Source organism: Boleophthalmus pectinirostris, unplaced genomic scaffold (genome assembly GCF_026225935.1).
Source record: "Boleophthalmus pectinirostris isolate CB_2022bp ecotype Guang Dong unplaced genomic scaffold, ASM2622593v1 HiC_scaffold_9, whole genome shotgun sequence".
Taxonomy (NCBI): domain Eukaryota; kingdom Metazoa; phylum Chordata; class Actinopteri; order Gobiiformes; family Gobiidae; genus Boleophthalmus; species Boleophthalmus pectinirostris.
In genome coordinates this window covers 22,376,782-22,395,274 of record NW_026571541.1, presented here as the reverse complement: position 1 = coordinate 22,395,274, position 18,493 = coordinate 22,376,782, and the positions used below count along the sequence as shown (strand labels likewise).

Below are 18,493 nucleotides of genomic sequence, written 5' to 3'. Positions count from 1 at the left end.
TAGGAATCACCTTGGATCACCGCAAACTGTTTCAAATAAACTACTTAAGTTTTACAACTTAGGTCATAAAGTGAGAAACAGCTCCTTTATATAGAAAGTGAATAAGGTGCAATTTTCACAAACACACTCATCTAATACCAGTTACAATATCAGAAATCTGCTTGGACAATCTCATACATCAATTAGTTTTTTTCTATTACGTGGTTGGCAGTTCGATCCTGACCGCACACTCTCGTGTCCTTGGGCAAGACACTTTGAAGTAAAGGATGTTGCCTCCAGTGTTGCAGATCTATAACTGTGTTGTTGAGTGTGAACAGAATGGAATTAATCTTTGGACAATTGACAGATGTTGAACTGGGTCTTATTATTTTTGGTAGTAAAGCATCTTTCATCAATACTCACTGTATTTAATCAAATATTAGTAATTTATGGCACGTGGCAGGTTAGATTCTAAAAAGAATGCTGTTATGATCAATATAAGAGGAAAATAATGAATTGAAGAATTCTCATCAGCACTCCTTACATGTGTTAGTGCTCAGAAAATTTCACTCTCAGTCGATCACACACTTGCTATTTTTTACTGTACATCTGTGAAGTGTGATATCAGTTATTGTCTGTTTATCATGCATTCACATATTATACTTATGTGTTGTGTTTCCGTGCTTCTTGCAGTAATTTTCTGGAGACCATAACCTTAACTGTCCAATGTGACTCAATACACACACTGTTTTTCTGTATTTGCTGCTTTAAAGATTCAGCATTGTGCAAAATAGACTTTTGTGAGCTTCACGCCATGCTAGAATGATGTTTTCTCATGAAAATCATACCTGGAGTTGTGTTTTGTTTCGTTCACGCATGTTTCCATAATCCTGCATTATTAAACAGGTCAAAAGCTCAAAATGCTTTGTTCAACCTTGTGATGCTGTGTAGTGGTAATTTTCAAGTCAACAGCTACGTTCTACCTTTTGTTCAGTAGAGACACAGTGGAGCACTTCCTGTATTACCACATGACATCACAAGTTTGAACAGTGTTTTCAGTTTGAGATAAGAACTAAATTTGCAGGGTTTGTTTATTAAATATGTGTAAATACAAACAAAACTCCAGGAACATTTTTGATGAGGAAAGAATTTTATAAATATATCAAAAAATAGTACAATATAGGACTTTTAATGTCCTCTATACATTCTGAACAGGTTTTGAACCCAAAGTAATTCTCTTATTTACAAGCACACACAATTGAGTGCAAGGACCTGAATTTTGTTGGAGCACAGAGAAGATTAAAATTATGTTAAAAACATTAGCTCTGGTGACAGACAGCAAATACAGGATTATTCAAATATGCCCAAAGAAAGGTGTAACAGAGGACACTGGGTCTCCTGAATGTTGCTTTTTCTGAAATAAAGAGTTGGTAAATGGATTCCATTGTGATTCCTACTACTTGAACCACAAAGTTAATTCACTGTGGCCACTTCTCAAGGGACCAGCCAAGAGCAAATCTCATTTAAAACCCTCCTAACCTCTGAAATCTGAAGTTAGTTCAATTTTTTTCTCCACCTGAGTCATTGCAGCTGTTTTGCTCAACCATTCACACCATGAGAGGTTACTGTGACACAGCAGTCTGACTCCTATTGTTCAAAAGACAAAACTAGGAAAAAAAAAAAAAAGGAAATGTGCAGCTCTTAAAACAAGTGAAATAGATGGGATTGTGATTATTTGTTATTACCTTTAAAGCCACAGTATCTGACTTTTTATACCAAAGACTTAAGACATAAAATAAAAGCATGTTTTGTTTTTTTTTTTTTTTCATTTTGGTTGTATTCATTGCACTGAAAAACTACAAAACATGCATCCTTACTGTGAGCTGGCTTGCATTTCCTCAAACCTGACTCTTATTTAGCCTGGAAGAAAGAAATAGTTCATTTGGCTACAGTATGCCACAGTATGGCACTGGATCTATCTGTCTCCATGGAAAATATTCTAGGGTTTTAACATTTTATTTTTCATGGAGTTATGCATGTGTTGTGCTATCACCAGAAAATTACAAACTGTATCTTTAAGAGTTGTATATAAAAAAACTAGAAAATGTGTGTACATATGTTGGTAAATGGCAGTGGTGGATGAAGTATTCAGGTTCTCTACTTAAGTAAGTACAGATACAAAGGTAAAAAGTAAAAGTATCACATGAAAAAATCTACTCGAATAAAAATATTAAAGTGCCTGTTTAAAAATGTACTTAAATGTAAAAAGCAGTATTTTGCAGAAATTTTTAGAACAAATAAAGGATGAAATGAACTAACTCAAATCAAATGTGCTAAAAAAACATACCATACATACTACCTACTACACAAAAATGCTTCTTACATTTCAATCCAAATGTAAAATGTGATCTTTGTAAAGACACTAGGAGATGTATTTACCTTGTTGAAATGTTTCGGCTACTAGCTGCAAGCAGTTGTGAAGATGGCTTGTATCTAGCATCCAAAACAACAAGGTAAATGGAAACATGGAGACGTTACATAGTGCACATAGTGTTACAAGTTTCTTTTATAGACATAATGGTTAAAAGCAACAAATAAGTCAATGTTCCGTATATATTGAGACCATTTTATACAAAACCCAGTCTAGAGTTGTCCTGGGAATTGTTATTAAGTTCTTCACAAACAACGCAAGTTTCTATTGTAACTTAAGAAATCCTATTCAATCTCACTACAATGATGTGTTAACAGCAATGAGAAACTAAGTATTGATTCTTACCTGAGTCTATTCACTCCAAGAACAGCCAAGGACAGAGAGAAAAACTTGTGCTTCTTGTTACATATTTTTGTTTTTACCTAGTATGCCTGTCTTTCTGCCTGTCTGTCTGTGTGTCTAGCTTGTCCTAATTCTGTTAAAACTCTCACTGGAGGCCTACATGACAAGAATTGTGGATGTAAGAGCGTGCGCCGGCCCTGCAGATAAGAGGGCTCTGATTAAATTTGGTGCACCTTGATGCATACATTTCCATACTAATGGCGACATCATTTTTCCCTTAAAGTGGCTTACTGTAACTTCACGAGCTGGGAGACATTTTGCACATTAAGACCTTGGCAAAGAAGGGCTCCATAAATATTTGCCTTGATTAATGGACTCAGCTGCATTTGTGATTGGCTTATTAGAATACAATAGCAGCCAGTGCATAAAATAACATCATTTATTTTTAGTCTTTGTTAAGGGTTTAAGGATTTTTAAAGGCACATATGGTGGAGGGTAGGACACCTGCTTGTCTCCAAGAAGATGTTCATGCTTTGACTGAAATGTTCTACAGTATGGCAATAAACAGAATCAAGTAACAGCACCAGGCCAAGTTCCAAGTCAGATCTGTAAAGAGGCCAACCCAAGAAAGCTTAAAAAGTTTAAACAGCTATAATAAAAAAGGAAGATAGAAGTTAAAAAACATACTGTGGAACATTTAGAGCAGACCTATTATGCAAAAATACGTTTTCAGATCTTTTAGCCATGATATAGTTGTTTTCCCTTCTCATTTACCCTCTCAAAGTTGTATTTGGAGTGATTTCTTTAATCACTTATTTTCAAGACGCCGATTAAACCCGGTTTTCACCGCCGCTGGCATACACCCACTGCTCTATAATCACTTCAGTCTCCAATAAAATTTTCTTAATCTTTGATATGTGTAGGATTCGGCAGCGTTGCATAGTTATTTTGGAAGAGATGAGCTGCAGCTATCCATAGGGCAGCTGCAGATCCATATCCACAGGAGGTGCCGACAGCTTAAATAGCTCTTTATTGTGATGATATTTACTGTGACATCAGCTCCCATTGGGCACCACAGTTTTCTATATGTGGAAGTCAGCAGACTTTTGTTCTTTCTTTTATCATTGCTGTTGTTAGTTCATTGTTTCAGATGAATATTGCAAATGAAAACATAATGATCCACGGGTGTCACAGAGTATAACTATATAGGAGTTAGAGCAGACAAAGGCACAATAGGCTTTCTTTAAGTAGAAGCATCTTCATGGAGACAAGCAGGTGAGCCATCCAGCAGAAAAGTTACATAGTGCACCTTTAAAAAAGTTTGCATGCAAAGATGACTCTGAAAATGAATTCTTGATAATAAGTGGTGGTGGTGGTGGTGGTGGTGGTGTTTGCACTGTTGTCTTCTCACTCACTGATGTTGATTTGCTTTCATTAAAATAAGATTGCTCGGTGTGGTGTGAGCTCAAGAGAAGAAGCATGAATCAAATTTTAATATTGGGATGATTGTGTGAAATGAGACCCCAGGTGCCATATTCTGCACAGCTGCTGAGCTTCGCTCTTTCCATTCCCCTGTCATGCATTAGAGACACTGTCAAACACTGCTCTAATATAAGACATGCCACAGAGAGCAGCACTATGAAGCTCTAGGAAGGTCTGTACAGGCTTTATCAGGGGCATCTTTGACAAACACACTCAGACTTACAGAGGCACAGTTAGATTTAAAAGCATTTAAAACAAAAACAGATCAATAGAAAATGATGAAATATGGATACAGTGTGATACTGATTTGGTTAGCACTATTGATTGTTCTAGTCTATGTGTATTATCATATTGACTAGCGTAAAATACACTTTGGTATATTTTATACACTTTGGTATATTTTACAAAGCCAAACTGTGGCAGAACTATAATGGTAATGCTTACTTTGCTTATGTAATGCAGTGGAAGTTTTAATTGCTCTGTTTATTACAATAATAATTCATAAACAACAAATGTATTGTTTCTTTAAAAAAAAAAAAAATCATAGAATATCATCAGCCAGGCACAAAAAAATTTGTTCTCGTTTATAAATCTTTGTGAAACATAAAAAAAAACAAAAAAAAAAAAAAAAACATCTATTATACACAACAATCTGAGTTTGAAATTTGAAACATTTTATGAGTGCAAAACAATTATGTAACTTTTGAACAAACATCTGAATGCAGCCTTCAAAAAGATGGAAGGTCTTTTGCACAGAATATTTCTTTTATACATAGAACACATCCATGGTATGTTGTCAGTCAGTGGTAAGAGCTGCAGAGTTGTAAAGTGGAAAAGCAGTTACATTGAAGCAGAAGGCCGAGCTAAAACTGTGAGCTTCTCTGAGGGAGTCCTGAACATGGTTTAGATACACCCAGAGGAGGGAGAGGGAATACTATGGTAAAAAGTTTTTAAATTTGAGCTGCCAAACTGGAAGCCTTGAGGAAGACCAACCAAATGTTAGTTTGTATATATCATATTCTAAATGTAAAATACCAATATATTTGGGGTATCAATGTAGCTTTACACTTATAAAACCAAACACACATTCAAAACACCAGCAATTCAATAATTGCGCAATAGATACATTTGATGCCATAATGTGGAGCATTTTAGGCAGTAAAACAGGTAGCGGACCCCCACCAGAAAAGGTACATATGGTCCTTGAGACAATGACAGACTCTGCACATGTCAAAAAGGTTAAGATTAAGGTTAAGGTACACATTATTGTCCCAGTAGGGAAATTGTCCTCTGCATTTGACCCATTCTTCAGAGACACTGGAGCTCTGAACCTTTTGGGAGCTCCACAGTGGGAACCCATCTTCAGGTCTTGAGCGGCTTGGTCAGGACATCCTTAGTTGGAGGATTTGATTGTGTATGTGTATGTGTATGTTTAGCTCCAGGTACTGCAGCTTCCGGGAGCTTGGGCCCAGAAAAAATTCTCCCATAGAAGCACAATGCATTTTTTGAGAATTCAAACTGCTCGTGTTCGGCTGACAGGACATCCACAGCTTTCACAAAGGTCAGATTTTGTTGGGATTCTTTTCTATTTTCACAACAGAAACTTAAAAAAATAAAATAAATTAAGTCCTCAAAGCACCTAAAAGCTAGCTTTGTAAAAGTTAACCTAGTCCCACTCTGAGCCCGCGCCCGCTTCACTCTAGCAGCTCTCACTCTGATTGGCCCACATGCACCACGCCAAGCATGTTACAGACGTCACACAGATGGGAGACACTAGCCCCTATTGAGGAAGTAAATGCAGATGTGAAAATCTTTTTTGGGCCCATGCGCCAATCTGCACAGGCCACTGAAAACAATACAGATCTTGGATTCATCTTCCAGATTTTATTATAGTTCTGTGGTTGATGGGGGAAAACTCGAGGGCCCACAGGAAACCCATAGACATGAGGAGAAACATGCAGACCATGTTGGTGTGAGGTGTGAGTGCTCTCTGAATGTCAGCCATGCACCAGGCTCCACACACACAAATAATGACCGAGAGAGGGTTTGTGGAGTTGAAGCAGACTTAATGACTTAAATAAAACAAGTTTGCAAGTTAGTTTGACATTTATATTACAGAGTCCATAGTTATGAAGTATTTTGTCAATTACATGGTCTATTTTGCCAATTATATTTTTGCTAATGATCTCCTTTATGCAGTGGTATAAACTTTAGGCCAAATCTCCCTGCTCTAATTTTCATAAGCCGTTATTGCTTCTCTGTACAGTCCCTGTATCTCTGCAAAAATCCATTACATTTCCAACTGTCTCGACTCCTCTTCTCTAGAGATATACAGTCTATAAGCTTTTTTTTTCTCAGATATATTTTACTTTCTTTACTGTTATACCCAGCCTAATCCTCTGAGCGCTCTGTGTGTATATGCGAAGAGACAGGAGAATCGACAGTAACAGGTGGCAGTCCTGACTATAAAGGAGAAGGCTCGCACTGATCTGGAGCTGGCCGACTGCCAACTCCACCCAAAGACGGAGACGAAACCACATTCATGCAGGCCATGACGTGGAGGGAGAGAGAGAGCTATACACACCAGATTGGGTATTACAGTTGAGAGGGAGGAAAGAAAGAAAGAAAAGAAAAAAAACGAGACAAGATGATGAGGCTATCGGGGTTGTTGCAATGAAAGCGCGGAAATGGCTGATGGGAAATGGGCAGAGAGTCAGTGATAGGGTGATATATTGTGGAAGGGAGGACAGATCTGGGTTAGATACAGGAAGTAACAAGAAGGAAGAAGGATTCAACACAAGATTGCATATTTCGCAAGATCTCGCCTCTCCATAAAGCAGTGGGAATTGCATATAGGGCTTTCAGGCTGTACATTATTACTTTCCATAAATATCTTCAAAGCATGTATTTAAAGGCTGATTTCACAGGAGATTTTAATTGGTAGGAATTATAAGTATTGTACATGGTTGCATTCGGCGGTAATTGGATGGTTTTCATATTTTCACTGGTGAGAAAGAGATTACTATGATTGGTCATAAGTGTTTTGATTGGATAATATTGAGGGAATGGGTAGTACTTTTCAATGAGAGTTCAAGTGTTCATTTTGTTCTTTGTTTTCATCAGTGAGAAAGAATAAATGGTGGTTGAATGAAAGGGCTGACCCATTATGAGAATTGTAGTGCGTAACAACAGTTTTTATCAGAATTTTTGATAGTTTCCGAGATGGAAAAGTTAGAGTGACCTCGTTCTTGCAAATGCCTCATCCTTGTGCTTCTCTGTATCAGACAGTGATGGAGGATCTACTGCATGGGAACAGATCTGACAAGATACTTACTCTGAAGAATAAGGAGAACAGCTTTTCATAATCCTCTATTGTTGTGGAGTTTTGAATCTGTCTGTGCAAACTCACAGTCATCCAGGTAAGTTACATAAAGTTTCAAAAAGTAGTTTCTGTGCTGAAGGTGTTTCATCCAGGAAGATTATTAAGTTCTTTTAAGAGTGTGATGTCACCCATAGCGTTCAGCTCCAGTCAAATGAAGCAGTTATAGCAGTTGTAGAAGCGAATTTGGAGCCAGTTCTATATTAGGAATAGAAATGTACAAAATGACACAATAGCAAAATAAAAACCAGGATCATGAAGAGCGGCTTTATAAGAACATTTTAAGACCAAAATGACGTGACTGCAGCAGTTACAGAGAGTGGGATGAAAATGCTTTCAGTAGTAGATGGAGGTGAGTGCGCCCCCATGAGCACTTCCTATTTGGAACGAGGTGGCTCGTGAGTTAGCTATGTCCATTTATATATACAGTTTATGCTGATAATGAACAGATTTTTGGTGTGCTTGAAAACCACTGTGAGAAAAATACTGTTCTAAGGGGAGTTAGTGATGAAACCAAGTCTTGCCCATTACAGTGAATGGGTCTCAGGTCAGCTATAGGGTCACTACATGAGGCCCATTAGCAAAGCAGTCAGGTATTGCAATAAAACACTTGTAATTGAATACATGAAAATTAGATAAAGTTTAATGCCATACTGTAGTGCATTCTAGGCCAGGGGTCATCAAACTTTTTTCTCTGGGGGCCACATTATTGCTCCTGACTGTGATGGGGACCGCAGTCAAGTCGGCCGTACAACTGACTTATATGACCCTGACGTCACAGATGATATTCTTTGAAAACCGCCACACTTTCTTTACATATCAGACAAACTAGACGTTCTTACACTGAACAAAGTAATAATCGGTTGTCCACTGTTCTTTGAAAACTCTGCATTTTAGCACTCTGTCAACTTTTCATTTAACACTTGCCATTCTGGTGTCCTTAACTGCACTACAGAACTCTACGTGTGCTTTGACTGTCAGTTTGATCTCGAGCTTGTCAAGTGACGAAAATTCGGCAGCAAATGTAAATACGTCATATAATTATTTAAATATAATACTTCATATAAATATATATATTTTTAAATTGAAAATCAACAAAATACAAGATGGAGACATGTTATTCTTTGCCAAAAAATGGGTCATGACAACTTTTGAGAATTGCCTCATAGGACCAGTACCAGTGGTGGGAGACAGAGGGACTGGAGGGCGTGGCGGACTGGAGTTGTCTCACAAACCTTAGCAAACAATAACATTTCCATGGTGTCAAGCAGGTGGTGGACTCTTCACCAGAAAAGTTACATGGTGCACCTTTACACCAGCGTTTTACATACCACCTTTTCACCACATTGCCTGCTTTCAGAAACCACGCCTATTTGAGACCTGTTGTCAGTATTGTCTTTTTAGGTCAAGCAGGATGTGCAGACTTCCCCCTCCCCTAGACACTTCTTCCTAAATTTTTTGCTAGAATCTATAATTTTGGTAGGCACTTGAGTTCAATGCAGACGTGCAAAACCTAATTCTGTATTGTGTAATTTCTTGAAAAGTCAATTAGATGAATACAAGTTTGTTTTGAATGTGTACAATAAAGAAATGCAAATTAACTACATTTTCCAAAGTCTCAGATTCATCTTTGTGTTCAAACCTGTAATTACTGTCAGTGTGGCTGTGTACAATCACTGTATAGACAATAGCAGCCCTTTTGGCACAGATGCTATCTTTGACCTGCATAATTACATGTTTACTGCAACATGATTATAGAGCTAAAAAAGAACAAATTGACAAAACAAAACAGCCAGCCAAAACACATCGAGAAACACATCCATTTTTACAATTTCTTTTATTGGAAAATATCCACACACCATAAAAATTACATGTACAAAACTATAAGATTTCAAATTGCTTTATGTACATATTACAAAAGATAAAGCCAAAAGAAAAATCGTGAGGGTGCACGGGGGAGGGAGGGGCGGATTGTGCGATGGGGGTCAAAGGTTATCGGGTTCTCTCTCTTTTGATACTATTCCAACATGTCGGCAGGGAGCGGCAGCCATGACAGTGATGGGAGGAGTGACAGAATGAAATGAGGAGACAAAACTCACACATGCATACACACATACACATACACACACATACGCAAATGCACACACAGCTAGTCCATAGAGATTCAATGGCACCTGTAAATGAGTCAAGCACCTCCAGTCAAATTGAAAATGAAGCACCGATGATATCCTCACCATTGTGGAATAAAGGGATTTCTGTGTAAGAACTCTAGAGGGAGGAGTAGTTCAAGATTGTAATGTTAAAAGACCTGTCAACAATCAAAGCAAGTCATTTTGTGTGGTTAGAAGAATATAGATCTGTAAGTCCGACTGGCGTATTTCAAAGCATTGATATGAAGTGTTGTAATGAAATGAATGAATCTGATGATTGATGAGATGCATTATTTTTTTATCAAATAATGATATACTCGATACTCTGAAAGCAGTCACAGCACAGGACAAAAGTACTCTTATATTATCAGATTTAAATTTAAAGTTAAATTAAACAAAATATTCCAGATTCAGACGAATGAAGATTGGAAAAATTGTGTTTTGGGAGCGAGTAATAGTTAATAGAGTGACCACATTTTCAAATTTCAAAACTGGGACACACCCGGGTTGGGATATTTGATATAAATAAAATAGTGAAAAGAACACACTGTCCATCCTCGACTCACATGTGGGTCAGTTTATGATCTGAGGGACTTGTCTTGGTGCATTTTTTGTCTCATGCCCATTTTCAAGCACGGTTTTTGTATTTCAGGAAAAACAAATAACAATATGTTCCCGTTTTTACTGTTGGTGGGGATGAAATCAGTCAAATTGGTCATAGGTCACCTGGGATATTTCTTGTATAAAACTGGGACAAATCAGTAGTTTTGGATCAATCTGTTGAGACAGAAAACACAGGGCTCAAAACTGGGACTGTCTTGGGGAAATAGAACATCTGGTCACTCTAAATTAATAAAACTATTACTCGCCAATAGTTAACTAAGACTTCTAGTAATGCATATTGCAATTAACTGGTAGTTCTGGCTCTTGGTTTTCCAAAGAATACATTTTTATTAAGCCTGGGGTATGTTTTGTAGATGAGTAAATTTTGTGTTTTTCCCCAAAGAGTATAGTATAACTCCCCAATTTCTCTTCACTGTCTGAAAAACGTGGTTCTAAAGCTGTGCATATGCTGGGAAATGAATGCATGTGAATATTAACAATGTGCCAAAGGATTTGTGAGAGCTAGGGACTAGTTAGATTTAAATACTAGTACTATTTAGATTTAAACACCTACTTCCTCTTTCTGCAGTTTGAAAACTAGGTACCCATTCTTTAAATCAAACAATTAAAATTTTCCAAACTAGTAGAAAACATAAACTGTCATAGCATCCCCAAATTACCCAACAAAACATTTAAATATCACACCCCAATTTGTGATAACTAATTCAGCAGTGCGATTAGAAAGTGACAGTTCTCAGATTGGCTTTGGTCTCCGGCACTAGGACACCAGACTCCAGCTGTTCTCACATCAGATTTCCCAAACTTGTCCAGAGCTGAGTTGACTGATGCTAATAGTGATGCTAAGTGACATAATTGACGTGAATGAAGCCGTGACAGAACAGCGGTGACTGATACCCTGCTCCTCTGTTGTCTCTTGTAGCTGTTGATTTCTGGGTAACTTCAGACGTTCTTTGTGGCTTCCCTTTTGATCACTGGCTCTGCAACAAAAAAAAACAAAAACAAGAAAAGTGCCACAAATTAGTCTGTGAATTAACAGTTGTTTATGTTGTAGAAAAAGTGCTCTCCTCAAAAGACAATGTAATTTTCTTGTAATCTGCAATAAAGAACAAGGGTATGGATTAAGATGCTTATTATGTGGCTATAATAATACCCTGAAAATCTCATTTGAATTGGTTCCCAGAATGAGAATGTTTCATTAATTTGTTCTAGCCTGAGGTAAAGTATACAAAAATTGTTTTATCTTTTGGAAGAGGTGCAAGAAAATCTACATTTTGCCCCAAAAAGTTTTCAAGTTAACAAGGTATCATAAAACATTCTATATACTTTCAGGGTTCATGGTAATTACACAGATTTAGATTTCCTTTGGGATCATAAAGTATCTAAACACAAACTTGAACAAGCAGAGCTGAAGGGCCCATATTACGCTATTTTCAGACCTGTTATAATACAGTTTCCTCATCAAAATCATACATATATTCTTCACATATATTTCTCTCAAACATCTTGTGACATCATGTGGTAATACAGGAAGTGCTCCACTGTGATTTAAACTCCATATACCTTCAATAGAATCATTTGGATAATTTCAGACCAGAAATGTCCAATCTCTACTGAACAAAAGATAAAAAGTGACTGCTGACTTGGAAAATATCCACACACCATAAAAATTACATGTACAAAACTATAAGATTTCAAATTGCTTTATGTACATATTACAACAGATACAAAAGAAAAATTGTGAGGGTGCATGAGGAAGGGAGGGGCGATTGTGCAATGGGGTCAAAGGTTATTGGTTTCTCTCTCTTTTGATACTATTCCAACATGTCGGCAGGGAGCGGCAGCCATGACAGTGATGGGAGGAGTGACAGAATGAAATGATGAGACAAAACTCACACATGCATACACACACATACACACACATACACACACATACACACACATACACACACAAACGCACACAAAGCTAGTCCATAGAGATTCAATGGCACCTGTAAATGAGTCAAGCACCTCCAGTCAAATTGACTTTGAAACTACTGCTTCATGACATCACAAAGTGGAACAGAGCATTTTTTAACTTTGGAGATGTAGACTAATAAGAAAGCATTAGTCAAACATGTGTGAATGAAACAAAACACAACTCTGAGTAAATACAAGGGTTAGGGTTAATTTATTTATGTCATTTTTTCTAATTGATTATTTTATGTTGTTCCAAAGCAAAGAATCTGGATTTAAAGTTCTTAAAATAATAACATAAAATATTTAATAGGAAAAGGTGTCATATTTTTTATGTATGTTCAACATTTTGCTTTAAACTGAGGAAAGAAGAATCCAAAATCATGACCCCATATTCCCCTATTGTCAAATGAATACTGAATGTATGCTGTCAGAGCTGAAGATGTGTTCTTTGACAAAAATAAAATTGGAAATGAGACTGGAAGGGACAGCTCCTGTTGTGTGGGAGATGGAACCAGAGAAGCCAGACTGATATTGGACAGGTACAGAGGAGGGGCAGAGTCAATACGTCTGTAATAGAATACTAAAGCGTACGTGGTGCATAGGGTTACAATGACACATAAATCAATGTGAAAACCCACTACAAAGAAACAGCTCAACAGAAAAGAAAACACAACGCTTTTCATGGACATAACACATTTATGACCAATGATTTAATTGCTCGAGTGAATCCTATAGTAGAAGAATTGCTGATCTAACTTAGTCGATAACGTGGACGGCATCTGACCTTTAGCATGTACACATGATCTGCATAATGTGTACCGTGCGTAGGAAATATGTCACCCCATTAAGAGCTCGTTATAGCAACGGGGTGTCAATGCTTCTGTAAAACTATTTAATTAAAGGTTGAATGGGCGTGTGGCTATGGATTTACGAGGACTGAAAATGAAAGCTGTGGCCCGGCCCACCATCGCTCTCCTTGTTAAACTTGGACAAATTTCCTGCTGTTGGGCTCATTAGCTGTAATGCGAACACGCCGAGTGATTAGTTGTCATTTTGTAGGTATATGTCTTGAGGGGGCCTGCAAACTAATGCACTGGAACCAGCTGTGAAAAGTAAAATGGGAACTAAACTATACATAAAAAAGTGCTATGATAAGGATTGTCAATGGATTCATTTTAAGGTGCATTATGTAACTTTTTGGTTTAGGATCCGTCACCTCTCTCCGTCTATGGATATGTCATTGCCTTGCCTGGAATGTTCCACAGTATGACATTAAACAGCTCTACCTTACATTTATTAAATTACATTGGTTTTATAGCTCAAAAATACCTATAAAATCAGGCATTCTGACTTTTTAAAAATCATTTTAGGTTGTTGTAAAGTTCTGAAATACCTTATAGTAGGGATGTAACAATAACCGAAATATCGTGTTATCGTATCGTCAAAGTTCTCACAATAATATCATGGACCATCACAATATATCAAACAAATCTCTTTAAGAGTTATGGTGTAGCAGTAGCTAAAAAAAGACAGAGGGAACTACACTGACCATGATCCTTTGCTCCATTTCAGTGCAGACTACATGAAGAAATAACACTTCTAAGCACTTTTAATTCTTAGTTGTTTGGATTAAGACTTGTCAAGGCATTTTAAGAGGAAAAAGTAGCATATTAACAGTTTTGTTAGCCTCCGCAAAATATTGTACCGAGAGATTTGGATATTGTTAAATCCCTAATCGCGAGCGTCCCTGCCATATCATGAGGTTTCCCATAATATCGCAATAAATATCGTACCATGAGGTTCATACCATGACGATATCATATCGTGAGACTTGGATATCATTACACCCCCACCTTATTGTAGTAAATATAGAATAAAAACAACAATTGGATTAAACATATTGCTTATTTTTTGTAAATTACTTCAGTTTGTTAATATGAATTACAGTGGCCTATAGTCTTGAAAATGTGAAAATTCTGGCTGAAACAAAATCTGAATGTCCAAAAGCTCTCAAAATGGCACCCATAGCAGGAAAAAAATCATGTGACATCCATCAATACGCCGAGGTTAGTAACTTACTTCATTAACGCTACATGCAGCAGGCAAAAAAAAAAAGTCGGTGTGATGAATAGCATGAAATAGACATGTCTACATAGTTACACAGAGATGCTAAGTGTTTCTGACGACTGTTAATGGGCCGCCAATCCCTCTCCAGTCATGTTGGTGTGATGAAATAGCAGCACAGCTCACATATGGGTCACTGGAGCACATGGATGTCATCAGCAGACTCAATAATGACAGCGCCTTTAGCTAGCAGCGCTCTTATGAACGCCTCCAGAGCAGAGTACTCATATGTGCGCAACACTATGAGCATTTCAATCATAGACACTCCCAGAGTTTCATTTTAATGATCCTTACAGACACACACACACACACACACACAGAAAAACATACTATTTATTATTATTTTTATTTTTTTTCCTTAAACTGCAACATAGGTAGATCACCACTAATGTTTTATTCATTGTAAACTGTATTATTAATCTTAAATAAGTGTAATAGAAATGGGACCAGGGACTTCCAGTTCAAAGAGAAGCCCTGTCTCATCAGAGTGACTTTTTAAATGTAGGTATTTTATTCTGTGAAGAATGGCAGCTAAACCACTGGGAGTCTTGATTTGTCAAATAATCACAACTAAAGACAGGACTGTGGTGATAGGGGGTCGGTGAAAACAGAGATTTTCTGAGCACTCAATTGTAAAATGGAGCAGGATTACTCTACTTGCTTGAATCAATTATAATACAACTTTGCAAAAGCTAGAGATGACGGAACAGAGGTAAAACAAGATTAAAACCTACAATAATCATAATGACACTATAGCACTGAAATCTTTAATTGGGATTTTCTTTCAAGGAAAAAAATCCACTTATATGTGTCCTCTTGAATATGTTTAAACTAAAATAAAACATATTTACTCAAAGATTCATTGAGCTGTTGCTGAGCCCAGTTTAGTGTTTTCCTTGGTCCCAAAGCTCCAATAGATCACACCAGTGGAATGCCTCAAAGCACAGATAATGTTGCTTTTAAGCATGAATTTACAAACACTATCATCTTGTGGGAATACTAAAAGAACAAACAATTATTTCCATACTCTTAAGGCAGAATGTTTCATTCTGTTTGGAATCCATACATGACTCACAAACACAGAGCTTTGGTTGTGTTCTTGAAGAATAATATTATGGAGGTTTGTCTAGAATCAATATATCTACATGTTTATGTGAGCATTTACAAGACAAAAAGATGTTACGCTACAAGACTCACAGCTGCTGCAATAAAGCATGCTCTAATCACCCATAAGTCACTGCACAGATCCGATTAATGCTGATGCATGGTTCAATAAAAATGACATACTCAGATCAGGTTGGTACAGTGATTAACCAAGATGACCTTTTCATCATTGGATAGCCTGTATGTGTTAGTATGTACTGCTATACTAAACATTTTGCAGGAAAGCAGGAAAAATGGGCAATGGTGTGAGCCATTGTAATGACAGGAGCTCAGCTTGGTCAGAAGTGCCTAAACTGGTGTTCACTTTGGGAAGATCACAGTTTTGTCTGAAACTGAAGAGAACTAGACGTCTCTGCTTTAATATTGTCTTAAATTGCAAACCCTTCACGACGAATAAAAGTATGCACTACGCATTAGTGGGTGTATGCCTCATTAGTCCAGCAGTGGGCCATGGTAGAAGAAGTATCAAGGTCATTTGGAAAGTGTTTTTGAAATCAACACTGCCACCCAAAAGTCATTTTCAATCTAAGAATAAGCAGTACCTTCTAAACATCAATTTCAAAAACATTATTCTGATGACGTCTGTTGAAACTTTAATAATCAGTATTCATTGGTTTTCGGCATAGGATAAATCCTGATTTGAAGGATTTGGTGTGGCAAAGGTCCTCTGTTGTTAAAGCAATATAACCACACCACATGCTAGCAGTCTTTTTGCATTTGTAAGAGTTAGAAAATGAAAGGGAAATGGGGAGAAGGTTTTATTGCTTTTATTCTGACAGAGCACTTGTTTTAACTATTGATCACATGTTTAACAAAAACTAATCCTAGACACAATGAAAGAAGGTCTCACTCTGTGACCACGATGCAAAAATATTAGACATGCTTGATGATTTGCAGCTCATCTTTGGTAATAGGACAGATCTAAGTTTGATTTTTGTCCCTGTCTCACTGTGAGACCTACGACCCACCATTTTGAGCCACAGTCAGAAATCTTTCATCACAGACGGCCAAAATCGTGCTGTAGACACCCAGCTTAAAATCCATGAATATGTTAATGTGACATTATCAAAAGAGGCCTTGATGGCTTTGGTGTGCAGTCACTGTGGCACTTCTGAATGATCATGAGTTAGTCCAGTAGTAAAGACGTTGTCCCATACACAACTGTAAAAATGGTCCTGTAGGTAAGAGGTCATAAACATAAGGCAAAAACAACCAAACATAGTGAATGTTATAAAGTATTAGCCTTGATCCACAAAACCCTTTATTGCAGCTTTCCTTCACCTATCATTATGAGCATGTTCAGTCTCAGACAAAACAGTCCTTAAGTGCACTTCAAACCCAAAAGACGCCAATCTCTAAATTCCACTCTCTCAACAATCTGGCCCCCCTCTTATCCCCAGCCCCATACAAACAAAATGCATCAGCGTTTTGCTGTGTTCCTGCTGACAATGTAACAGCCACAGGGCAATCTGGAGCTTAAACCTTAAACCTACACAAGATTCTAATCCAACAATAGACCCTTTTCTCCCCATCGGCAAAAGGAAATAGGCTTTTCCGTAGAGAATGAAAAAGTGGAGGTTTGAATTCAGAGTCTGACATGTGACGAGACATGCAGTTTTTGAATCCTTGTGTTATGTGTAAAACAATGTTGTGAAAGCTGTTTTTGTGATGTTCAAAGTGCAAATGCACCCCTGTCAGGCAAATCAACTAAAATAATTGTGTCAGAAATAAGATGCAAATTGAGCTGATCACTGAAAAGGTTTTAAAAGCTAATTCTTCTCTTTGTAAATTGAGAAGTCATAGTTTTGATCATGACTGGCAGTGATGTTTTGGGTGAAAAATACAATTAACATTTTATTACAATTAACTATTTGATTTATGATTTTTTTTTTTCTTTTAATGAAGATTTAGTTGACAGTTAGTTAGTTGCATTTTAAATGGCCTATATTATGCTATTTTCTGATCTATATTTAAAATATTTCCTCATCACAAACAGATAAACCCTGCATGAGTTCTTTTCTCAAACAGAAAACACTCTGTTCCACTCTGTGATGTCATATGGTAGTACAGGAAGTGCTCCAATGTGTTTTTAAACTCTATACACCTTCACTAGAATAATTTGGATGATTTCATACCTGGAATTACCAATCTCTACTGAACTTTGGAGATGTAGACAGACTAATAAGAAAGGAAATTAATAAATAATAAACTTTTATTCATAAATATGGTAACACTTTAGATTAAGGACCACATATTAATAGCTGGTTAACAGAAAAATGCATAATAAGTGCTTAATTACATCTTTTGTTAGCTATTTTCTTTCCATTAAAGTAGTGGAGATTATATTACATATTTCTGTACATACATTGAAATCTTAATAAGTATTAATAAGTGTTTGATTAATACCAACTAATAGCTAAGTGACAGCTAAATAGCAAACCAATTACCACTTAGTTAGCTATTAATATGTGGTCCCTAAACTAACGTGTTACCATAAACATGTTAGTTTTTATTAATCATGCATCAACAATAGTGCCTAAAAATTCAGATTTAATCATTTTCGTAGCCTATTCGAAAGTTCTGTACTGTTATTGGAGACACTGTATTTTGTGATGGTCTTGTTAGTTATTTTTCACTGTTCAAACGGGGACAAATATTCACAAACTAAAATAACATCTACTGGGGTAACCTCCAGTTTTTCACTCCATCTGGTCTGTAAACACAAGTCGGCATTTATTAGCAAGCAGTCTGAGAATTTAGTTAATTAAAATGTAATTCCTCTTCACAGTTAGCTACATTTCTAACTGATGAAATGAAAAACTACAAAATTGGACTTGACCTGGAGTCAACTGCAACTGTGGA

At 36.9% G+C, this 18,493-nt stretch overlaps 1 protein-coding gene across 2 annotated transcripts in view; it reads right to left on the bottom strand.

Moving 5' to 3' along the window:
• Positions 1 to 11,224: 11,224 nt before the first annotated feature.
• Positions 11,225 to 18,493, bottom strand: part of zgc:172282 (leucine-rich repeat and fibronectin type III domain-containing protein 1-like protein) — a 136,328-nt gene continuing 129,059 nt past the window's right edge. For both annotated transcript variants that reach the window (XM_055148061.1, XM_020940455.2), the window contains one exon: positions 11,225 to 11,364. The gene's annotated coding sequence lies outside the window, so the exon portion shown is untranslated. The remainder of the gene's footprint in view (positions 11,365 to 18,493) is intronic.